At 49.9% G+C, this 26,131-nt stretch overlaps 1 protein-coding gene across 1 annotated transcript in view; it reads left to right on the forward strand.

The window, feature by feature from the left end:
* Positions 1-26,131, forward strand: part of COLQ (collagen like tail subunit of asymmetric acetylcholinesterase) — a 452,986-nt gene that overhangs the window by 349,562 nt on the left and 77,293 nt on the right.

A 26,131-nucleotide genomic window follows, 5' to 3' on the forward strand; every position in this document is an offset into this window, starting at 1 on the left:
GTGAGCAAGCTTCCTTCACATGCAGGACAGCTGTAGAGTGGCAGAACCAGAGAGCCTTTCTCCTACACAGAACCAGAGCTACGTGAGCAAGCGTCCTTCACATGCAGGACAGCTGTAGAGTGGCAGCACCAGAGAGCCTTTCACCTACACAGAACCAGAGCTACGTGAGCAAGCTTCCTTCACATGCAGGACAGCTGTAGAGTGGCAGAACCAGAGAGCCTTTCTCCTACACAGAACCAGAGCTAAGTGAGCAAGCGTCCTTCACATGCAGGACAGCTGTAGAGTGGCAGCACCAGAGAGCCTTTCACCTACACAGAACCAGAGCTACGTGAGCAAGCTTAATTCACATGCAGGACAGCTGTAGAGTGGCAGCATCAGAGAGCCTTTCACCTACACAGAACCAGAGCTACATGAGCAAGCTTCCTTCACATGCAGGGCAGCTGTAGAGTGGCAGCATCAGAGAGCCTTTCTCCTACACAGAACCAGAGCTACGTGAGCAAGCTTCCTTCACATGCAACACAGCTGTAGAGTGGCAGCATCAGAGAGCCTTTCTCCTACACAGAACCAGAGCTACGTGAGCAAGCGTCCTTCATATGCAGGAAAGCTGTAGAGTGGCAGCATCAGAGAGCCTTTCACCTACACAGAACCAGAGCTACGTGAGCAAGCTTCCTTCACATGCAGGACAGCTGTAGAGTGGCAGCACCAGGGAGCCTTTCACCTACACAGAACCAGAGCTACGTGAGCAAGCGTCCTTCATATGCAGGACAGCTGTAGAGTGGCAGCACCAGAGAGCCTTTCACCTACACAGAACCAGAGCTACGTGAGCAAGCGTCCTTCATATGCAGGACAGCTGTAGAGTGGCAGCATCAGAGAGCCTTTCACCTACACAGAACCAGAGCTACGTGAGCAAGCGTCCTTCATATGCAGGACAGCTGTAGAGTGGCAGCACCAGAGAGCCTTTCACCTACACAGAACCAGAGCTACGTGAGCAAGCGTCCTTCATATGCAGGACAGCTGTAGAGTGGCAGCACCAGAGAGCCTTTCACCTACACAGAACCAGAGCTACGTGAGCAAGCGTCCTTCATATGCAGGACAGCTGTAGAGTGGCAGCATCAGAGAGCCTTTCTCCTACACAGAACCAGAGCTACATGAGCAAGCGTCCTTCACATGCAGGACAGCTGTAGAGTGGCAGCATCAGAGAGCCTTTCACCTACACAGAACCAGAGCTACGTGAGCAAGCTTCCCTCACATGCATGACAGCTGTAGAGTGGCAGCACCAGAGAGCCTTTCTCCTACACAGAACCAGAGCTACGTGAGCAAGCGTCCTTCACATGCAGGACAGCTGTAGAGTGGCAGCACCAGAGAGCCTTTCTCCTACACAGAACCAGAGCTACGTGAGCAAGCGTCCTTCACATGCAGGACAGCTGTAGAGTGGCAGCACCAGAGAGCCTTTCACCTACACAGAACCAGAGCTACATGAACAAGCTTCCCTCTCATGCAGGACAGCTGTAGAGTGTGGCAGCATCAGAGAGCCTTTCACCTACACAGAACCAGAGCTACATGGGCAAGCTTCCTTCACATGCAGGACAGCGGTAGAGTAGCAGCACCAGAGAGCCTTTCACCTACACAGAACCAGAGCTACATGAGCAAGCGTCCTTCACATGCAGGACAGCTGTAGAGTGGCAGCATCAGAGAGCCTTTCACCTACACAGAACCAGAGCTACGTGAGCAAGCTTCCTTCACATGCAGGACAGCTGTAGAGTGGCAGCATCAGAGAGCCTTTCACCTACACAGAACCCGAGCTACGTGAGCAAGCTTCCTTCACATGCAGGACAGCTGTAGAGTGGCAGCACCAGAGAGCCTTTCTCCTACACAGAACCAGAGCTACATGAGCAAGCTTCCCTCACATGCAGGACAGCTGTAGAGTGGCAGCACCAGAGAGCCTTTCTCCTACACAGAACCAGAGCTACGTGAGCAAGCGTCCTTCACATGCAGGACAGCTGTAGAGTGGCAGCACCAGAGAGCCTTTCACCTAAACAGAACCAGAGCTACATGAACAAGCTTCCCTCTCATGCAGGACAGCTGTAGAGTGTGGCAGCATCAGAGAGCCTTTCACCTACACAGAACCAGAGCTACATGGGCAAGCTTCCTTCACATGCAGGACAGCGGTAGAGTAGCAGCACCAGAGAGCCTTTCACCTACACAGAACCAGAGCTACATGAGCAAGCTTCCTTCACATGCAGGAGAGCTGCAGGAGTAGTAGCACCAGAGAGCATTTCACCTACACAGAACCATAGCTACATGAGCAAGTTTCCTTCACATGCACGACAGCTGCAGGATGGCAGCACAAGAGAGCCTTTCACCTACACAGAACCGGGACTACATGAGCAAGCTTCCTTCACATGCAGGAGAGCTGCAGGTGTAGTAGCACCAGAGAGCATTTCACCTACACAGAACCAGAGCTACATGAGCAAGCTTCCTTCACATGCAGGACAGCTGTAAAGTGGCAGCACCAGAGAGCCTTTCACCTACACAGAACCAGAGCTACATGAGCAAGCGTCCTTCACATGCAGGACAGCTGTAGAGTGGCAGCACCAGAGAGCCTTTCACCTACCCAGAACCAGAGCTACATGAACAAGCTTCCCTCACATGCAGGACAGCTGTAGAGTGTGGCAGCATCAGAGAGCCTTTCACCTACACAGAACCAGAGCTACATGAGCAAGCTTCCTTCACATGCAGGACAGCGGTAGAGTGGCAGCACCAGAGAGCCTTTCACCTACACAGAACCAGAGCTACATGAGCAAGCGTCCTTCACATGCAGGACAGCTGTGGAGTGGCAGCACCAGAGAGCCTTTCTCCTACACAGAACCAGAGCTACGTGAGCAAGCGTCCTTCACATGCAGGTCAGCTGTAGAGTGGCAGCACCAGAGAGCCTTTCACCTACACAGAACCAGAGCTACATGAGCAAGCTTCCTTCACATGCAGGACAGCTGCAGGAGTAGCAGCACCAGCGAGCCTTTCACCTACACAGAACCAGAGCTACATGAGCAAGCTTCCTTCACATGTAGGTCAGCTGCAGGAGTAGCAGCACCAGAGAGCCTTTCACCTACACAGAACCATAGCTACATGAGCAAGCTTCCTTCACATGCAGGACAGCTGCAGGATGGCAGCACCAGAGAGCCTTTCACCTACACAGAACCAGAGCTACATGAGCAAGCTTCCTTCACATGCAGGAGAGCTGCAGGAGTAGTAGCACCAGAGAGCATTTCACCTACACAGAACCAGAGCTACATGAGCAAGCTTCCTTCACATGCAGGACAGCTGCAGGATGGCAGCACAAGAGAGCCTTTCACCTACACAGAACCGGGACTACATGAGCAAGCTTCCTTCACATGCAGGACAGCTACAGGATGGCAGCACCAGAGAGCCTTTCACCTACACAGACCCAGAGCTACATGAGCAAGCTTCCTTCACATGCAGGACAGCTGCAGGATGGCAGCACCAGAGAGCCTTTCACCTACACAGAACCAGAGCTACGTGAGCAAGCTTCCTTCACTTGCAGGATGGCAGCACCAGAGAGCCTTTCACCTACACAGAACCAGAGCTACGTGAGCAAGCGTCCTTCACATGCAGGACAGCTGCAGGATGGCAGCACCAGAGAGCCTTGCACCTACACAGAACCAGAGCTACATGAGCAAGCTTCCCTCGCATGCAGGACAGCTGTAGAGTGTGGCAGCATCAGAGAGCCTTTCACCTACACAGAACCAGAGCTACATGAGCAAGCTTCCCTCGCATGCAGGACAGTTGTAGAGTGTGGCAGCATCAGAGAGCCTTTCACCTACACAGAACCAGAGCTACATGAGGAAGCTTCCTTCACAAGCAGGACAGCGGTAGAGTGGCAGCACTAGAGAGCCTTTCTCCTACACAGAACCAGAGCTATGTGAGCAAGCGTCCTTCACATGCAGGACAGCTGTAGAGTGGCAGCACCAGAGAGCCTTTCACCTACACAGAACCAAAGCTACATGAGCAAGCTTCCTTCACATGCAGGACAGCTGCAGGAGTAGCAGCACCAGAGAGCCTTTCACCTACACAGAACCAGAGCTAGCCGAGCAAGCTTCCTTCACATGCAGGACAGCTGCAGGATGGCAGCACCAGAGAGCCTTTCACCTACACAGAACCGGGACTACATGAGCAAGCTTCCTTCACATGCAGGACAGCTGTAGAGTTGCAGCATCAGAGAGCCTTTCTACTACACAGAACCAGAGCTACATGAGCAAGCTTCCCTCAGATGCAGGACAGCTGTAGAGTGGCAGCACCAGAGAGCCTTTCTCCTACACAGAACCAGAGCTACATGAGCAAGCTTCCTTCACATGCAGGACAGCTGCAGGAGTGGCAGCACCAGAGAGCCTTTCACCTACACAGAACCAGAGCTACGTGAGCAAGCTTCCTTCACATGCAGGACAGTGGTAGACTGTGACAGTACCAGAGAGCCTTTCACCTACACAGAACCAAAGCTACATGAGCAAGCTTCCTTCACATGCAGGACAGCTGCAGGAGTAGCAGCACCAGAGAGCCTTTCACCTACACAGAACCAGAGCTAGCCGAGCAAGCTTCCTTCACATGCAGGACAGCTGCAGGATGGCAGCACCAGAGAGCCTTTCACCTACACAGAACCGGGACTACATGAGCAAGCTTCCTTCACATGCAGGACAGCTGTAGAGTTGCAGCATCAGAGAGCCTTTCTACTACACAGAACCAGAGCTACATGAGCAAGCTTCCCTCAGATGCAGGACAGCTGCAGGATGGCAGCACCAGAGAGCCTTTCACCTACACAGAACCGGGACTACATGAGCAAGCTTCCTTCACATGCAGGACAGCTGTAGAGTTGCAGCATCAGAGAGCCTTTCTACTACACAGAACCAGAGCTACATGAGCAAGCTTCCCTCAGATGCAGGACAGCTGTAGAGTGGCAGCACCAGAGAGCCTTTCTCCTACACAGAACCAGAGCTACATGAGCAAGCTTCCTTCACATGCAGGACAGCTGCAGGAGTGGCAGCACCAGAGAGCCTTTCACCTACACAGAACCAGAGCTACGTGAGCAAGCTTCCTTCACATGCAGGACAGTGGTAGACTGTGACAGTACCAGAGAGCCTTTCACCTACACAGAACCAAAGCTACATGAGCAAGCTTCCTTCACATGCAGGACAGCTGCAGGAGTAGCAGCACCAGAGAGCCTTTCACCTACACAGAACCAGAGCTAGCCGAGCAAGCTTCCTTCACATGCAGGACAGCTGCAGGATGGCAGCACCAGAGAGCCTTTCACCTACACATAACCGGGACTACATGAGCAAGCTTCCTTCACATGCAGGACAGCTGTAGAGTTGCAGCATCAGAGAGCCTTTCTACTACACAGAACCAGAGCTACATGAGCAAGCTTCCCTCAGATGCAGGACAGCTGTAGAGTGGCAGCACCAGAGAGCCTTTCTCCTACACAGAACCAGAGCTACATGAGCAAGCTTCCTTCACATGCAGGACAGCTGCAGGAGTGGCAGCACCAGAGAGCCTTTCACCTAAACAGAACCAGAGCTACATGAACAAGCTTCCCTCTCATGCAGGACAGCTGTAGAGTGTGGCAGCATCAGAGAGCCTTTCACCTACACAGAACCAGAGCTACATGAGCAAGCGTCCTTCACATGCAGGACAGCTGTAGAGTGGCAGCACCAGAGAGCCTTTCTCCTACACAGAACCAGAGCTACATGAGCAAGCTTCCTCCACATGCAGGACAGCTGCAGGAGTGGCAGCACCAGAGAGCCTTTCACCTACACAGAACCAGAGCTACGTGAGCAAGCTTCCTTCACATGCAGGACAGTGGTAGACTGTGACAGCACCAGAGAGCCTTTCTCCTACACAGAATCTGGACTACATGAGCAGCAGCAAAGCAAGCTCCTTCTTACACATAAGATATACAATGCAGGCAGCAACAGAACAAGCTTCCTTCACATGCAGGACAGTTCAGCCTTGGCAGCAGCTGAGCAGGGGTCCAGCATGCAAGGGCGGCTCCTCTATGTGGACGGAGGAGCGTCGACACACTGCTTTCTGGCAGTGCGAGAAGCAGTAACATAAAATGGTATGAATACCATTGTATGTTACTGCTTCTCGCACTGCGAGAAAGCAGAAGGGTTTGGTTGGGGGTGGGCGGGTGAGCGGTCCTGCAACAGAGCAGGGAAGGAGTGGCTAGTCCAATGTTGCGGGCCCTGACTGTTTGGACAGCCCTCTGGGTCGCCCAAAGCAGTCATGCGCACTCTGCTATTTTCTCCATGTAGGCGCCGGCCCCACCAATCACAACACTGCTATCGCAGCGTTGTGATTGGCTTAGGGTTGGGGTGGGAGGCTGCCTGCCGCAGAAACGTCACGGGACCAGTTCGGGCCGGCTAAGGTAAGGTTTTATTTTTATCATTAAAATTAAACCTCTTGGAAACTTAAATCTTTGTGGGGTTCTCTGGAGCAAAGAACAGGCAAGGCTGTGCAGAAGAGAACCATCTCCTACTGGATCATGCTATGCATTTAGTTTGCTGTTAGCAGTGCATGTGCAGCCCAGATCTAGCCCTTCTTCAGTGGTTGCTCATGCATCATGTTCAGCAAATTGTTCAAAAAGGCTATGGCCTGCCTTTTCTCTCCTTGCCATTCAATACCATCCCATTTTACAATGAGTTTCGGACAAGCATTTGTCCCTCCTGCTACAGGTGGTATGCCAAGGGTGCCATGGCGTGACTGCTGGACTCGCCGAGAGGCAGTGCTACTCTTGTTATTTCCTAGTCCCAAAAAAGCACTGGGGCCTCAGGTCTATTCTGACTTTCATCCCCTGAATGCCTTCTTACAACAGAACACATTCAGAGTGCTCACACTGGCCCGGATCTTGTCTGCTCCGGACCTAGGCGACTGGATGGTGTCCTTCGTCGTGCGGGACCCGTATTTTCTTGCACCCGTACTGCGGTCCCACCTGTGTCGTGTGGCTCAATGTGGGTCAAGGGCTTTAACAGTTTGCTGTCTGTCCTTTGGACTCACCAGCACCCCTTGGGTGTTCACAGTAAGCTTAATTTGTAAAATATGAAGTGCAGGTGCTCACATTTTTTAGGAGGCCGCACCCACTTCCCCGGCTCCTCCCACAACCTTCAGTGGCTGCACCCACTTCCTTGTTTGACCTCCACCCACATCCACAAGCCTAAACACATTAGTGCTACCTCCTCACTTGAGTTTCGCAAGGAGCTGAAGACCTAGTTCTTCACATAAGCACATCAAAGACCTAACCTGATTAGTGCGCTATGCGAATCAATATAACATATTGTAACATTTGAGAAGCCTATGGCAACAACTTTAAAGTGAACTCAAATTAGAAAATGTGTGTGAACTCAAACTTTATCATTAGTAGGTTCATTTGAGGGCCCGAGGCAGCTTTATAAACTAAAGAGAATGTGCTGTACTGTGCTGTTTAAAAGAAAGAAAAGTATGAAGGAAAGAATACATCAAAGAAGAGAGCAACACATTCAGGCAGGAAGGTGAGTAATGGAATGAGGAATTAAATGAGTAATGGATAAAGAAGGAGGAAATAAGAAAAGAATGTGAAAGGAAGAAATGAAGGGATAGAAGGAATGAGGGAGAAAGGAAGTGGATGATGGATGAATAGAAAGAATAAAAGAAATGAGGAAGAAAAGCAGAAGGAAGTGTTGAAGGTAAGAAAAGAAGAAATTAAAGAAGGGAAGAAGGAAGGACCAGGAAAAAAGAAAGTATGGAATGAAAGGAGGAAGAAGGAAGAAATGCACCAAGGAAGGGAGGATGGGGAATGGATGAGGGTGTAAGGAAGCAAGAATAGAAAGAGGAAAGGAGGCATGGCTGGAGGTGCTTCAGAGACAACTGAAGGCGGGCTGACGTTATTTGAGACACAGACAGACAGTGGAAACTATAGAGGACCGTTTACAGACACTCAGAGTCCGACAGCCCCGTCAGGCACAGAGTATAGTCATACACAGGCAGACCCAGGTAACTAGACAGTTTACTGATTCTCCGAGAACCACAGCACAGTCAGACACAGACAGACGGAGTTAACTAGACAGTTACTTTACAGACACTCCGAGATACACAGTAGGGTGAGACAGACAGGCAGACATTACTAGAATGTTTACAGATACTCTGAGACCCACAGTATGGTCGGACACAGACAGAGGTAACTAGACAGTTTGCAGACACTCCGAGACCCACGGCACGGTCATACAGTTAGCCACTGTCATTTTACTGACACTCAGAGACCCACAGCACTGTCAGACACCGACAGACAGAGGTAAGTAGACCGGGTCCAATCAGCATTTCATCCTTCTGAGGACGATAAAATGAGTCTCATTGAGTTGGGTAACAATAAACATAGATGTTATTCAGCACCAAGATACCCAAGGGTGAACGTGTGCCTAACAAATACGCATGTTATGTTAGGTTAAGTTATGTTATTTGTGTTGGTGTGTTTGCAGGGTGCTTTAGCTCGAGGCACAGATGGTAAATAAGACCCCGAGAGAGAGTGCGCCCGAGGTAGTGAGACACACAGAGGAGGTGGAGAGGCAGAGACAGAGCGAGGAGCAGAGAGAGTTTCCAACAAAGATATGAGGAGAGTCCAAAGCACGACGTTTTATTGATGGGAGGTGAAGAAAGAGAGGAGACTGGAAGAGATAAGGCGATGGACACATGGACAGAGCTCCAGACAGACTGACAGAGGATCCGACAGCTGCTCTAAAATCAGGCCTCACAGAGCCCAGAAATGCTACTGGCTGCGTACCTCGCTGCACAGTGTACGTACCTCACCCGCTATTCCCTATGTACCTCAGAGTGCTGCCCCTGTACACGACCCTGCTGTTCACAGCGCTGCTCGCCTCTCGGCGCTATCCTCTGAGTGTTCCCCACCGTACCTCTCAGTGCTGCATCATGTGTGTCACAGCACAGGCTCCCTGCGCACAGCCCACAGGACTATTGCATATAAATACCTCACATCCGCTGTACTTCACAGCATGGTACTGCTGCGCTTCTCGGCTATCGCCCACCATTGTTCCTTCAGTGTGTACTAGGTTTGTGTGTCTCACGCCGGCCCGAAACAAATAGCCACTATTTCCCACTGCAGCGCACTTCTGGCAACAAAACATGATGGTGATGATCAAACCAGGCAGGGGATCAAAAACAACCTCATGATCAGTGAAGTGACAATCAACAAAAATAAACGTAAACCAGTAGGCCTCACCATGCTCGCCTGCGCAGCTTTATTATTTTTTCATTCATGATCAGATTTGGCCGCCGGCCTACGCTGCCTATCCCAGATCATGATAACGAATCAACAATTATGATAAACAAGCATTTACAATGCAACGGTTTCGCCTTACAAAAAGTTAGACACGCTTTCAGTTTTAGTAGAGGAGACCCCTTGCCTCCCACTGCAGCTGAAGCATTTCAGCGCTGTGAATTAACCCCCTCCTGGGAGAGTTAGCTCTACTTTTTCAGAGAACTTTTAAGGCATCTGCAAAGTGGACTCTGGCCCAGGGCCCCAGCCTTTCAAAGGGGGTGGGAGTGAAGGGGAGGTGTGGTGTGAAAGAGCCAGCTCTGTTCTACAGATTTTTGCGCTCATCACTTAAACTATTTCCAAGATTGTCTTTAAAAATTTATCTATTTTTTAATTTATTTTTAATGTATATTACAGACATTTTGCAGACAAAATGTGTTATACAAGGAAGCCATAGCTGGATGGATTAGTGAAAGTATGAATGGATGAGTGAAGGGGTGAATGGAATGATGAGGGAAAGGATGGATAGATGAGTGAATGAATGGAAGGATGGATGAGAGAAAGCGTAAATAAATAGATGTATGTGTGAAACGGTGGATGTATGCGTAAGGGTGGATGGATGAGTGAAAGGATGGATAGATGGGTGAAAGGGTGGATGGATAATGAGTGAAGGGTGAATGGATAATGAGAGAAAAGATGGATGGATGGATGCATGAGTGGAATGTTGGATGAGAGTAAATTAATTATTTTATTGGTGGAAGTGTAGATGGATGTGTAAAAACAGGTGGATGTATTATTGAAATGGTGGATGGATCAATAAAAGGGAGGCTGATGCATCAGTCAGTGGATGGATGAGAGAAATTATGTATGCATTGATGTATTGATAAGTGAAAGGATGAATGAATAAATAGATGGATGAGTGAAAGCGTGGATGTAAGGATGTATGAGTGAGTGAGGAGGGTAGAACAGACTAAGTGTGGATGAGCTGTTAATGGATGAATTCATGAGTGGATGAGTAAATGGATGAGTGGGTGGATGGGTGAAGGGCGGATAGAAGGATGGGTGCAATTGGAGGCTGAGCAGAGAGTGCATCAGTGAATGGACGGTGCCGGGAGGGGCTGTGGAGAGAGTGCATCAGTAAAGGGATGGTGCAGGGAGAGGCTGAGGAGAGAGTGCAGCAGTGAAGGGATGGTGCAGTGAGAGACTGAAGAGAGTGCAGCAGTGAAGGGATGGTGCAGTGAGAGGCTGAGGAGAGTGCATCAGTGAATGGACGGTGCAGGGAGGGGCTGTGGAGAGAGTGCATCAGTGAAGGGACGGTGCAGGGAGAGGCTGAGGAGAGAGTGCAGCAGTGAAGGCATGGTGCAGTGAGAGGCTGAGGAGAGTGCACCAGGGAAGGGACGGTGCAGGGAAAGGCTGAAGAGAGTGCAGCAGTGAAGGGACGATGCAATGGGAGGCTGAGCAGAGAGTGCATCAGTGAATGGACGGTGCAGGGAGGGGCTGTGGAGAGAGTGCATCAGTGAAGGGACTGTGCAGGGAGAGGCTGAGGAGAGAGTGCAGCAGTGAAGGGATGGTGCAGTGAGAGACTGAAGAGAGTGCAGCAGTGAAGGGATGGTGCAGTGAGAGGCTGAGGAGAGTGCAGCAGTGAAGGGACAGTACCGTGAGAGGCTGAGAGAGAGTGCAGCAGCGAGTGATGGTGCAGTGGAGGAGTGAGGGCTGCAGCCTGGATGGGGGGCTGAGCAGAGAGTGAAGCGACGGCGCAGGGAGAGGCTGAGGAGAGAGTGCTGCAGTGAAGCGATGGTGCCGTGAGAGGCTGAGGAAAGTGCAGCAGTGAAGAGACGAGGCAATGGGGGGCTGAACAGAGAGTGCATCAGTGAAGGGACGGTGCAGGGAGAGGCTGAGGAGAGTGCAGCAGTGAAGGGACGGCGCAGGGAGAGGCTGAGGAGAGAGTGCTGCAGTGAAGCGATGGTGCAGTGAGAGGCTGAGGAAAGTGCAGCAGTGAAGGGACGAGGCAATGGGGGGCTGAACAGAGTGCATCAGTGAAGGGACGGTGCAGGGAGAGGCTGAGGAGAGTGCAGCAGTGAAGGGACGATGCAATAGGGAGCTGAGCAGAGAGTGCATCAGTGAAGGGACGGTGCAGGGAGAGGCTGAGGAGAGTGCATCAGTGAAGGGACAGTGCAGGGAGAGGCTGAGGAGAGAGTGCATCAGTGAAAGGATGGTGCAGGGAGAGGCTGAGGAGAGAGTGCAGCAGTGAAAGGATGGTGCAGTGAGAGACTGAGGAGAGTGCAACAGGGAAGAGACGGTATAGTGGAGCTGAGGAGAGAGTGAAGGGATGGTGCAGTAAGAGGCTGAGGAGAGTGCATCAGTGAATCGATGGTACCGGGAGAGGCTGAGGAGAGAGTGCAGCAGTGAGTGATGGTGCAGTGGAGGAGTGAGGGCTGCAGCCTGGATGGGGGGGGGGGCTGAGCAGAGAGTGCAGCAGTGAAGCGATGGCGCAGGGAGAGGCTGAGGAGAGAGTGCAGCAGTAAAAGGACAGTGCAGTGTAAAAATAAAAATATGCCTTACCTCTAACATAAACTAAAATCAACATACATACCTGTCTGAACAACTCCGTGCACAGCGGTGCACATCGCTGAAGGGAATCGCCACGGGCCATGTTGAACCTAGAAAAGAGAGAATAAACATAAGATTAGCAAAAAAAAAATGGCTTACCTCTGAACGAAAACAGAGACAGAGAGTGAGGTAGTGAAAGAGAGTGAAAGTGACTTAGTGAGATAGAAATAGAGAGAGTGAGGTAGCGAGAGAGAGAGTGAGGTAGATAGAGTGAGACAGAGAGAGTGAGGTAGTGAAAGAGTGAGTTAGTGATGGAGAGTGATTTTGGTGGTAGTGAGATAGAAACAATGAGTGATGTTGTGACATAGTGAGATAGAGAAGGACTGAGGTAGTTTAAGAGAGAGTGAAAGTGACTTAGTGAGATAGAAAGAGAGAGAGTGAGTTAGTGAGATAGAGAGTGACGTAGTGAGTTGGAGAGAGAGAGAGTGAACTTGTGAGCTAGTGAGATAGAGAGTGAGTCAGCGAGAGAGTGTTGTAGTTATTTTTTGAGTGAGTGACTTGTGTTATAGTTAGGTAGTGAGAGTGATATGGAAATAGATAGAGTGATGTTATGAAGAGAGTTAGTGAGAGAGAGAGTGAGATAGTGTTATAGATATAATTTGAGTAGTGATGTAGTTATTTTTGTTTTGTGGGAGAGTGAAGTAGATATAGAGTGAGGTAGTGAGAGAGAGTGAGGTAGTGAAAGAATGAGGTAGTGAGGGTGAGAGTTGTTGTGCTGTATTGAGATAGAAACAGAGAGATGTTGTGAAGTAGTGAGCTAGAGAGAGAGTGAGGTAGTGTATGAGAGAGTGAAAGTGAGTTAGTGTATTTGAGAGAGAGAGAGAGAGAGTGCGGTAGTGAGATAGAGAGAGAGTGAAGTAGTGAGTTAGAGAGAGAGTGAAGTTGTGTGGTAGTGAGAGAGTGATGTAGTGAACTTTAGAGAGAGTGTCGTGATATAGTGAGAGAGAGATAGTGAGATAGAAATAGAGTGAGGTAGTATATAGAGAGAGTGTGAGGTAGTGAGTTAGAGAGAGAGTGAAGCAGTGAGTTAGAGAGAGAGAGAGAGTGAAGTTGTGAGGTAGTGAGAGAGTGTTGTAGTGAATTTTTGAGAGTGTCATGATATAGTGAGGCAGTGAGATAGTGAGATAGTAATAGATAGAGTGAGGTAGTGATGTAGAGAGGGTGAGGTAGTGAGATAGAGAGAGTGAAGTTGTGAAGTAGTGTGTTAGAGAGATAGTTACTGTGGTAGTGATATTGTGATGCTGTGAGAAAGAGAGAGTTGAGTAGTGAGGTAGAGATTGAGGTAGAGAGAGAGTGAATGAGAGATAGTGTAGTAGTGTGAAAGATAGTGAGGTAGTGAGAGAGATAGTGAGTTAGTGAAAGAGAGAGTGCGGTAGTGAGAGTGAGGTAGTGAGAGAGAGAGTTTGAAGGGACGGTATAGTGGAGCTGAGGAGAGAGTGAAGGGACGGTACCGTAAGAGGCTGAGGAGAGCGTGCAGCAGTGAGTGATGGTGCAGTGGAGGAGTGAGGGCTGGGCTGAGCAGAGAGTGCAGCAATGAAGGGACAATGCAATGGGGGGCTGAGCAGAGAGTGCGCCAGTGGAGGGATGGTGCAGGGAGAGGCTGAGGAGAGTGCAGCAGTGAAGGGACGATGCAATGGGGGGCTGAGCAGAGAGTGCATCAGTGAAGGGACGGTGCAAGGAGAGGCTGAGGAGAGTGCAGCAGTGAAGGGACGGTGCAAGGAGAGGCTAAGGAGAGAGTGCAGCAATAAAGGGACGGTGCAGGGAGAGGCTGAGGAGAGAGTGCATCAGTGAAGGGCCGGTGCAGGGAGAGGCTGAGGAGAGAGTGCATCAGTGAAGGGATGGTGCAGGGAGAGGCTGAGGAGAGAGTGTAGCAGTGAAAGGATGGTGCAGTGAGACTGAGGAGAGTGCAACAGTGAAGAGACGGTATAGTGGAGCTGAGGAGAGAGTGAAGGGATGGTGCAGTGAGAGACTGAGGAGAGTGCACCAGTGAAGGGACGGTGAAGGGAGAGGCTGAGGAGAGTGCAGCAGTGAAGGGACGATGCAATGGGGGGGCTGAGCAGAGTGCATGAGTGAAGGGACAGTACAGGGAGAGGCTGAGGAGAGTGCAGCAGTGAAGGGACGATGCAATGGGAGGCTGAGCAGAGAGTGTATCAGTGAATGGACGGTGCAGGGAGAGGCTGAGCAGAGAGTGCAGCAGTGAAGGGAGGGTGCAGAGTGCAACAGTGACGGGACGGTACCGTAAGAGGCTGAGGAGAGAGTGCTGCAGTGAGTGATGGTGCAGTGGAGGAGTGAGGGCTGCAGCCTGGATGGGGGGGCTGAGCAGAGAGTGCAGCAATGAAGGGATGATGTAATGGGGGGCTGAGCAGAGAGTGCGTCAGTGAAGGGATGGTGCAGGGAGAGGCTGAGGAGAGTGCAGCAGTGAAGGGACGATGCAATGGGGGCTGAGCAGAGAGTGCATCAGTGAAGGGACGGTGCAAGAAGAGGCTGAGGAGAGTGCAGCAGTGAAGGGACAGTGCAGGGAGAGGCTGAGCAGAGAGTGCAGCAGTGAAGGGACGGTGCAGGGAGAGGCTGAGGAGAGTGCAGCATTAAAAGGACGATGCAGTGGGGGGCTGAGCAGAGAGTGCAGCAGTGAAGGGACTGTACAGTGGGACTGAGGAGAGAGCGTAGCAGTGAAGGGCCAATGCAGTGAGAGGCTGAGGAGAGTGCACCAGTGAAGGGACGGTGCAGGGAGAGGCTGAAGGGAGTGCAGCAGTGAAGGGACGATGCAATGGGAGGCTGAGCAGAGAGTGCAGCAATAAAGGGACGGTGCAGGGAGAGGCTGTAGAGAAAGTGCATCAGTGAAGGGACAGTGCAGGGTGAGGCTGTGGAGAGAGTGCATCAGTGAAGGGACGGTGCAGGGAGAGGCTGAGGAGAGAGTGCAGCAGTGAAGGGACGGTGCAGGGAGAGGCTGAGGAGAGAGTGCAGCAGTGAAGGGATGGTGCAGTGAGAGACTGAAGAGAGTGCAGCAGTGAAGGGATGGTACCGTGAGAGGCTGAGAGAGAGTGCAGCAGTGAGTGATGGTGCAGTGGAGGAGTGAGGGCTGCAGCCTGGATGGGGGGCTGAGCAGAGAGTGCAGCAGTGAAGCGATGGCGCAGGAAGAGGCTGAGGAGAGAGTGCTGCAGTGAAGGGATGGTGCAGTGAGAGGTTGAGGAGACTGCAGCAGTGAAGGGATGGTGCAGTGAGAGGCTGAGGAAAGTGCAGCAGTGAAGGGACGATGCAATGGGGGGCTGAACAGAGTGCATCAGTGAAGGGACGGTGCAGGGAGAGGCTGAGTAGAGTGCAGCAGTGAGTGATGGTGCAGTGGAGGAGTGAGGGCTGCAGCCTGGATGGGGGGCAGGGCTGAGCAGAGAGTGCAGCAATGAAGGGGCAATGCATTGGGGGGCTGAGCAGAGAGTGCGCCAGTGGAGTGAAGGGATGGTGCAGTGAGAGGCTGAGGAAAGTGCAGCAGTGAAGGGACGATGCAATGGGGGGCTGAACAGAGTGCATCAGTGAAGGGACGGTGCAGGGAGAGGCTGAGTAGAGTGCAGCAGTGAGTGATGGTGCAGTGGAGGAGTGAGGGCTGCAGCCTGGATGGGGGGCAGGGCTGAGCAGAGAGTGCAGCAATTAAGGCGACGATGCAATGGGGGGCTGAGCAGAGAGTGCATCAGTGGAGGGAGAGGCTGAGGAGAGAGTGCATCAGTGAAAGGACGGTGCAGGGAGAGGCTGAGGAGAGAGTGCAGCAGTGAAAGGATGGTGCAGTGAGAGACTGAGGAGAGAGTGCAGCAGTGAAAGGATGGTGCAGGGAGAGGCTGAGGAGAGAGTGCAGCAGTGAAAGGATGGTGCAGTGAGAGACTGAGGAGAGTGCAACAGTGAAGAGACGGTCTAGTGGAGCTGAGGAGAGAGTGAAGGGATGGTGCAGTAAGAGGCTGAGGAGAGAGTGCAGCAGTGAGTGATAGAAATAAACATAAGATTAGCAAAATAAACAAAATGCCTTACCTCTAACAGCAAAGCAGCAGCATACATACCTGTCTGAACCACTTCGTGCACAGAGGAGCACACAGCTGCACGGAGACGCCACGGGCCATATTGGACCTGAAAAACAAAGAAATAAACATAAGATTAGCAAAATAAACAAAATGCCTTACCTCTAACAGCAAAGCAGCAGCATACATACCTGTCTGAACCACTTCGTGCACAGCAGTGCACACAGCTGCACGGAGACGCCACGGGCCATATTGTACCTAGAAAAGAGAGAAAAATACCTAAGATTAGCAAAATCAAAACGATATATTACGTCAAACAGCAAAAGAGCAGCATATCGGGACCAGTTCGTGCACAACTGTGCACACAGCTGCACGGAGACGCCACGGGCCATATTGGACCTGAAAAACAAAGAAATAAACATAAGATTAGCAAAATAAACAAAATGGCTTACCTCTAACAGCAAAACAGCAGCATACATACCCGTCGGAACCACTTCCTGCACAACGGTGCACACAGCTGCACGGAGACACCACGGGCCATATTGGACCTGAAAAACAAAGAAATAAATATAAGATTAGCAAAATAAACGAAATGGCTTACCTCTAACAGCAAAACAGCAGCATACATACCCGTCGGAACCACTTCCTGCACAACGGTGCACACAGCTGCACGGAGACGCCACTGGCCATATTGGACCTGAAAAACAAAGAAATAAACATAGGATTAGCAAAATAAACAAAATGGCTTACCTCTAACAGCAAAACAGCAGCATACATACCCGTCGGAACCACTTCCTGCACAACGGTGCACACAGCTGCACGGAGACGCCACGGGCCATATTGGACCTGAAAAACAAAGAAATAAACATAGGATCAGCAAAATAAACAAAATGGCTTACCTCTAACAGCAAAACAGCAGCATACATACCCGTCGGAACCACTTCCTGCACAACGGTGCACACAGCTGCACGGAGACGCCACGGGCCATATTGGACCTGAAAAACAAAGAAATAAACATAGGATTAGCAAAATAAACAAAATGGCTTACCTCTAACAGCAAAACAGCAGCATACATACCCGTCGGAACCACTTCCTGCACAACGGTGCACACAGCTGCACGGAGACGCCACGGGCCATATTGGACCTGAAAAACAAAGAAATAAACATAGGATTAGCAAAATAAACAAAATGGCTTACCTCTAACAGCAAAACAGCAGCATACATACCCGTCGGAACCACTTCCTGCACAACGGTGCACACAGCTGCACGGAGACGCCACGGGCCATATTGGACCTGAAAAACAAAGAAATAAACATAGGATTAGCAAAATAAACAAAATGGCTTACCTCTAACAGCAAAACAGCAGCATACATACCCGTCGGAACCACTTCCTGCACAACGGTGCACACAGCTGCACGGAGACGCCACGGGCCATATTGGACCTGAAAAACAAAGAAATAAACATAGGATTAGCAAAATAAACAAAATGGCTTACCTCTAACAGCAAAACAGCAGCATACATACCCGTCGGAACCACTTCCTGCACAACGGTGCACACAGCTGCACGGAGACGCCACGGGCCATATTGGACCTGAAAAACAAAGAAATAAACATAGGATTAGCAAAATAAACAAAATGGCTTACCTCTAACAGCAAAACAGCAGCATACATACCCGTCGGAACCACTTCCTGCACAACGGTGCACACAGCTGCACGGAGACGCCACGGGCCATATTGGACCTGAAAAACAAAGAAATAAACATAAGATTAGCAAAATAAACAAAATGCCTTACCTCTAACAGCAAAACAGCAGCATACATACCCGTCGGAACCACTTCCTGCACAACGGTGCACACAGCTGCACGGAGACGCCACGGGCCATATTGGACCTGAAAAACAAAGAAATAAACATAGGATTAGCAAAATAAACAAAATGCCTTACCTCTAACAGCAAAACAGCAGCATACATACCCGTCGGAACCACTTCCTGCACAACGGTGCACACAGCTGCACGGAGACGCCACGGGCCATATTGGACCTGAAAAACAAAGAAATAAACATAGGATTAGCAAAATAAACAAAATGCCTTACCTCTAACAGCAAAACAGCAGCATACATACCCGTCGGAACCACTTCCTGCACAACGGTGCACACAGCTGCACGGAGACGCCACGGGCCATATTGGACCTGAAAAACAAAGAAATAAACATAGGATTAGCAAAATAAACAAAATGCCTTACCTCTAACAGCAAAACAGCAGCATACATACCCGTCGGAACCACTTCCTGCACAACGGTGCACACAGCTGCACGGAGACGCCACGGGCCATATTGGACCTGAAAAACAAAGAAATAAACATAGGATTAGCAAAATAAACAAAATGCCTTACCTCTAACAGCAAAACAGCAGCATACATACCCGTCGGAACCACTTCCTGCACAACGGTGCACACAGCTGCACGGAGACGCCACGGGCCATATTGGACCTGAAAAACAAAGAAATAAACATAAGATTAGCAAAATAAACAAAATGCCTTACCTCTAACAGCAAAACAGCAGCATACATACCCGTCGGAACCACTTCCTGCACAACGGTGCACACAGCTGCACGGAGACGCCACGGGCCATATTGGACCTGAAAAACAAAGAAATAAACATAAGATTAGCAAAATAAACAAAATGCCTTACCTCTAACAGCAAAACAGCAGCATACATACCCGTCGGAACCACTTCCTGCACAACGGTGCACACAGCTGCACGGAGACGCCACGGGCCATATTGGACCTGAAAAACAAAGAAATAAACATAGGATTAGCAAAATAAACAAAATGCCTTACCTCTAACAGCAAAACAGCAGCATACATACCCGTCGGAACCACTTCCTGCACAACGGTGCACACAGCTGCACGGAGACGCCACGGGCCATATTGGACCTGAAAAACAAAGAAATAAACATAGGATTAGCAAAATAAACAAAATGCCTTACCTCTAACAGCAAAACAGCAGCATACATACCCGTCGGAACCACTTCCTGCACAACGGTGCACACAGCTGCACGGAGACGCCACGGGCCATATTGGACCTGAAAAACAAAGAAAACAAGTCAGGTCCCGGGCCGCGCTGTGATTGGCTGACGTCACGGGGGTGTCGCGGGCCGGCAGCCAATCACAGCGCGGCCCGGGAATGACGTCACGGGGGTGTCCCGGGCCGGCAGCCAATCGCAGCGCGGCCCGGGACAAAGGGGCGGGGCTTAAAAAAAGCACCAGAAACGCCCCCGAATCGCGTTTTCGAGAGAAAACGCGATTGACAGCCTCTGCCTCCCAATGGCTAGCCTCCATTTATGGAGCTAGCCAATGATAGGCAGAGGCGGGTCATCACCCCAGATAGAAATCAAGAGGTTTTGCTAGCGCATGCGTACTTCGTACGCATGGCTAAGGCAAAACCTAAAAAAAACAGCAATCCTGCGCCTGCGGCCCCAAGGCCCTGCCTTGCCTCACCTGCGCAGATTTATTTATTTAAATCGCGATGATTCGGACGCCGGCGCCGGCCTACCCCAGGCCATCATGACCAGTCGCCAGCCAGGCCCTGCCCAGTGCCAGCCCTGCCTGCCTTGCCTCACCTGCCTGCGGAAGCGCAGCTCTGCTCATCATGAGGATTATTTATTTCAGCCGGCGCCGGCCTACCCCCAGGGCAGGCCATCTTGTCCAGGCGCTGCTCGTAGCAGTGGTAGGTAGACCAATCAGGATGATTTTAAAAACCTGACTGGCCACCACCAGTAAATTAATTAATCACTGTAAGGGCACCAGGCCCTGCCTCGCGAGTCGCCCTCACCTGCTGAGCGCTCCCAACTCCGAGTCCAGCAACTTTGGGCGGCGAATACCAGATACTAGGCGAGGGCCAGGGAGAGGTGCGGGTATGCTCGGGCGGGCGGGCAGAGAAAATGCGCGTGCAATGCATTCAATTGCATGCAATCTGCGCACGCGTCGCTTCCTCTGGCGCGCACAGCCCCAACCCCCGCAGCAAAGCCCTGCCCTGGCCCCTGTAACAACACTCGGCAGTGTCCCGCCCACTGGGGCCCTGATCCGCGCCGCGGCCGGGAACTCTTGAAGAGAGAGTAAAGTTTAAACTGGGAGCAGCAGGCACGTGACGTCACCGACACAGCAGTAAGTACTGCCAGTGCATGCATCATCGAAGTGAATCAACAAGTTTGGCACAACACTGACAGCAGTAGCACAGCAGCGCCACGCTCTCTGTGTGTGCCAGAGTCACGAGTTAGTGCGCAGTGACACGCACGAGTCACGACTTTAAAAAAATTAAATTCTAAGGCAGGAGGACAGGTGCACTTAATGCCGCGTGATAGACCCGGCCCCCATAATTAAGTGCCGGTGCTGAGCACCGGCAGGCTCCGGCTCAAATTAAGCCCAAAGTGATGGCGGTCGTCGCTGACCAGGTTTGGAGGTCGGTAATACCTGTATTCTTGTGACTTGATGACTGGCTGCTGAAGGCATGCTCGCCGCAGTCAGCCATGGACCACCTCTGGATGACGCAGGAACTCTTGGCATTGGTGGGTTTGACTATAAACGAGCCAAAGCCCCATGTGACTCCTCAGAGGCTTCCGTTCATCGAGACAGCAGAGTGCATTGCTTTTCCTCCTTAGCAGCGAGTACAGGCCCTTCCAGCTGTGATGCTTCAATCTCACCCCTCATGCATCCCCTCATGCGTCCTCCTTGTAGACTCTGCCAGGTGGCACATGCGTACTCTGCAGTGAAACTTGAAGTTCCACCGGGCCCAGCATCAACGCAAAACTATCCAGGTCTCGGAGGTGGCCGCAATGGTGTGCAGTTATCTTCCCTGCCCAGTCCTGACGGTGGTGATGGATGCATCACTGCTGGTTTGGGGGCGGGGTCGTCACATGGGGTTGGTGGACATCAAAAGAGCCTGGTCTCCAAAGGAGGGACAGCTCCACATCAATCTGCTGGCCCAGCGAACTATTTTTCTGGCCCTGAAGACCTTCCTGTCCTCTGTCAAGGGGAGGCTGCTACAAGTTCTCACTGACACCAGCGCTGGCATGTGATACAGCAACAAGCAGGACGTAGGGAGGTCCTGGGTCCAGTGTCAGGAGTCTTTGCAAGTAGTTGGAGAGTCTGAGTGTCTTTCTTGATGCCAATTACCAGGTGAGGTCTCTAAATGTCAGACCAGATGAACTGAGTAGACATCACCGGGCACATCATAAGTGGCATCTGCATCCTGAGGTGGCGCAGGTTATCTTCCACCAGTGGAGGTGTCTCTTGCTTGATATCTTTGCTACTTTCAGGAACATGCAATGTCAGCAATTCTGCATTTTGGAGTTTCTGCAAAGGCACTCATTTGGCGTCACTTTTCTGCTCGAATGGTACAAGGAACTCGTGTACACCCATCCCTCCACAGCCTCTCCTGCTCTGCGTACAAGAACGATTGAGAACAGGTCATCCTAGTGGCTCTGGATTGTGCCAGTAGAGTGGAGTACCTGGAAATCCTGCTATGAGCATCTGTCCTCCAATCATCTTACCACTTCGCAAGGACCTCCTGTCTCAGAAACAGGGCCGGGCCCTCTACTCTGATCCGTGGACTCTACACCTTCTTGCATGGAGATTGAGCAATGGCAGTTGACTGTGTTTGATTGGCCTTCTGAAGTGATGGGTGTCATTCTCGCCGCGGGATGCCCCGTCACACAATCCATTTATTCTCCGCACTGGGGCAAATGTGTGACCTGGTGTGGTGCTCGAGACACTGAAAGCTTACAGGCAAAATTGTCCGACGTCCTTTTGTTTGTTTTGTCTTTAACCCAGCAAGGGCTTACAGTGAGCACTGTGAGAGGTTAGTTGGATGCTCGTTCGGCCATTTTATGTTTGCAGGACCAACCATCCTTGTACAAATCACGTATTGTGATGAGATCTAAATATAGGTTTGACACACGTTTCCCTTAAACCTTCCTCCAGTACATACCCTTTAAGCCTGTGCATAGTTACTTACTGCGTCTTCTGACTTTGAAGACTGTCTTTCTCATTGCTATCACCTCAGCTCATTATTCTAGTGAGCTACAGGCACTGTTAGCTCCATCATCCGACACTATGTTTTTTCTGACCAAATTGGTGGTGAGGAGAGGGGTGGACTTTCTATCAAGTCGCGACTTCTTCCTCTTTGAGCAACCCATCACTCTGCCAGCCGTCTTTGCTCCCTGTAATGTCCCGAAAGAAAAGGAAAGGCTCCACTGTTTGGATCCCAAAGGGGCTTTAAGCTTTTACATAGATCATACCAATGGTCATTGTGTGGATAGTACGTTTTTTATGGTGTTCTCTGAAGTGAGGAATGGGATGGCTGTGCAGAAGAGTAGATGTTGAGGTGGATAGTCCTCTTCATTAAGACCTGCTATGCACCGGGCCAGACACAGACTTTGGAAGGTCTGGGTGCCTATTCTACCAGGGCCTGGTAGAATAGGCTTGTTGTCCTGCTTGTTCTGGACAACTGCCAGGCCGCGATGTTTGTGTCAAAGTATACATCCGTAAAGCACCAATGCCTTCATAGCCAGATGTGGCCAAAAGGACACTGCTCGCTCAGTCCTGCAATACCTTTGGTCTAAGTCCACTCTGCATACTCTCCATCTTGGGGAAGTACTGCTTTGGTGTCTAGTCTGAGGTGAGGAATCTGCGGTTAGAAATATCTATCAAAAGGAAAAGTTACTTGCCTTCGGTAACACTGTTTCTGGTTGATACTTTATCAAACTTGAGATACCCCAATTTTGGATCTTTCATAGATTCACATGCTTGAATCATCTCCATCGGTATTTGATATTTATTTGCATTGGGCTGTAAGCAGCGCCAAAGAGACCCTCAGCGTAAGAGAATTCTGAGCCTAAAAAATGTTTATCTAAGAAAGGGATCATTTTACTTGGCAATGCAGCTAAAATGAAGATGATATTTGAAGGTCTCATTGCGAGTCCATTGTCGACAGTGGTTTAACCGTTGATGAGGACTTTGTGTGTTGTCGACTGTCTCTCCACTAACAGGGTCATCAACTGTCCTGTCATCGATGCTCTCATTGTTGACGTTGTTATTGTCATTGACGTGGTGGGTTCATGCCTCGTCGCCATTTCCTTCGTTGTCGGGATCGCCGAAAATGTTACTGTTGACGGTATCTTAATATCAAAACAATAGAATAGTAGCTGTCACTGAGAAATCGCAAACTCAGAACATTAAATGTGGGGTTTGGACATTACCAGGTAATCATTTGAAGTAACTTGGTGCTTACATGGTATGTACACCCAGCTACCATGGGGTGTATGAAGACCCGAGAGTAACTGCTCTTGATCCTAAACTCAGTAATAATCCAGAAGCACACTCTCACATGTAATCCAAAGTATAACAAGTTCACTTGATAGTAGAGTGCCAAAAAGTTCCAAGTGTCTTTTGCTCCTTCATTGGATTCACTAATTTCCATAAAACTTGATTGAGAATTGATTACACATCATAGGCACCTGACACGTGTTTCGGCAGACAATTACTTTTCCAAGGCTCCAACCAGTACATAAGGCAAGGTTACAAACCAAGTAATCTTTACAATGAAAACGGGACAAGTGTACGAAGTTGCGGGAATAATCAAGAAAAACAGAGAACCCCAAAACAGCACTGTGGGTACCATAAACACCAAAGCATGTTTATACATGCCAAATGTTAAGAAACAATCTTATTCCTTTTTATGGAAATTGGTGAGCGCAATGATTATATAAAAAAACACTTGGAACTTTTTGGCACTCTATGATCAATTAGACTTGTTATACTTTGGACTACATGCAAGAGTGCGCTTCTGAATTATTGAATTTCGGCATCTTAGACACCGGTTTCTCTTTTGACTTTACCTTTAGCAATGGAGTTAAAGGTTTTGATTCAGTTCTTTGGAGACTCAACTGTGTTGTCCTGTGGAATTCAAAGACGTCAGATGTAGAAGTTTGAGGTCTAGGAGATGGCACCTCAGACCCAGAATGTTCAGCCTGAGAGGAATGTTTAGTGAATATTCTTCTGAATTGTTTCACTTATGGGATTTTTTAGACCTTTTATAAGTAATCCTGCTCCTGTTCTGAAGAGGGTATTTCCTTGGCTCTTTTTTTTTAAGCCATATCAGTTGTCAAGCGTTTCTGTCTTTAGGCGTCTTGGCTCAGTAATTGTGACAATTCTTGCACGGCTGGGTTTGTTATGTTATGGGCATTTATAGCGCGCACGGCTACTCCGAGGAGTGTCCCGGCGCATGCCTAGGAGGTAGACTGACAGCATCAGACAAGCCTATCTGAAGAGGTATGTCTTCAGCTTCTTCCTAAAGATACTCAGGAAACGGAACTCACGAAGCTCCACTGGAAGTTGGTTCATGCCAAAGCACCCTGGTGGGACAGGGAGCTACCACCGGTGTATATGTAAATGTAACTGTAGTACTTGTATAGCGCACTACTCACCCGCAAGGGTCTCAAGGCGCTTGTACGAATACCGCTGTGGAACCCTTCCTGGCTTTCCCTGTGAGGTGTCCACTCCTGGGCACCCCCAAGGTGGAGACCAGGCATCCCAGCGCTGCTGGGGCCGTTGTGGAGATTAAGCAAGCTATTGCCCAGAGTTGCAGAGTGGAACTCATGATTAGAATAGGCACCGAGGCGAGAATGATCAGGTCCGAGGAAATTGAGTCCAAGAACCGCCGAGGCGGGAATTGAACCCTGGTCCCGGCCAGACCTCTGCATCAGGGTCTGCCGCTCTAACCATTGAGCCACACTCCTTGTGGGGATCTTCAGAAAATACCGTTAGCTTCCTACAGACTTCACAGGCCTGAAAAAACTTTTTTAGGATTATCTGCCATGATTTCTGTCAGGAACTTTCAACCAGAGGGGAGGCAGCTTATACTGCAGACTGTTTAAGGTCAAACATTAGTCAAAATGGTGAAAAAGGGGTTTTCCAAGGAAAAGCTCTGAGCAGAGCATAGGGACTCGCCCTTTACACAACGTTCCCTAAGACATCTGAGGTATGGTGACCCTTGAGGGGAGAGTAATTGCTCCTAGTGTGCTTTGATTGGATGAAGTTTGGTTCTTTTCTAATGATATGGATAGGCTAACTAAGTGGCCTTTCCAAGCTATTAAAGCTTAACCTAACTTTTGTATTGTTTACTCATTATAATGCCGTGAGACTCCCACCTCAACAACAGGGATGGTTTTCAAGCATGTGAATCTATGAAAGATAGCAATACTGGAGAACCACATTATACAGGTAAGTAACTTGTTTTTCCTCACTGCTCTCCCACTTTCACTTTCAGTGGGTTGGCCTCCTTTTAACATCTAAAAAGGTACCATGTTAGTATTCAGCGCACTTTTGCTGACTTCGCCCCCTCGCTCATTTGTCTCTCTAAACAGTCTCAGCTGTTTTAACCAGCCTAGCAATCTGCTGCTTGTCACCCCACTCATGACTTCCAGTCTACTCACCACACATGTTTTACAATCACTTCCTACTTCACTGCTACACTTGATCTCTCATTACAAATCCGCAAAACACCTTTTCAGTGACTTCTCCCCACCTTCAGTCAGGCTTAACCTACTAGAATACCTGTCATGAGCCTGTGTGTGATAGAGAAATTCAACATGTGGTTTAACAACCACCTCTAGGCTAGACTTCTCCCGGCTCCCCAACATTGAAACACTGGCGTTCCACCAAAAGGTACTAGCCCCACATCAAACCAGACCGCCAGGCCCTCATACAAGCATATAATAGACCTGGGAAGAGATACAATTTACATGCATTCCAAGAATCCCTCTCTATCTTCCTACTTTCTGGCCCAGAAATGTCTGTCCAAGACTTCAGACAATAGTTAAATGGGTCTATTACCTTGGTGCTCCCTTTGAAAACCATTTCCCTGAGATCCAACAGAAGGACAGGTGGTTGGTTCAGCTCAAATGTAAGACTCTGTAAAATTGAAATCAGACTCTTTGAAAGACTTTGGGAGAAAACATTCAACCTCAAAGATAAAACCCCATTCCAAAGCCCAAAGAGAATGTACAGAACCTCCATCAAAAAGCAAGAGGTCCTGCTATGCTCGTTGCACCTCAGAGGCTATATTGCCAACGCAATAACTTTTCGGAATTGTCAATGAACTCTGCAACTCTCCCTGCGCCTTAACTCATGCCACTCATTCTAAGGAACTCT

The sequence above is a fragment of the Lissotriton helveticus genome, chromosome 10 (assembly GCF_964261635.1).
Source record: "Lissotriton helveticus chromosome 10, aLisHel1.1, whole genome shotgun sequence".
Taxonomy (NCBI): domain Eukaryota; kingdom Metazoa; phylum Chordata; class Amphibia; order Caudata; family Salamandridae; genus Lissotriton; species Lissotriton helveticus.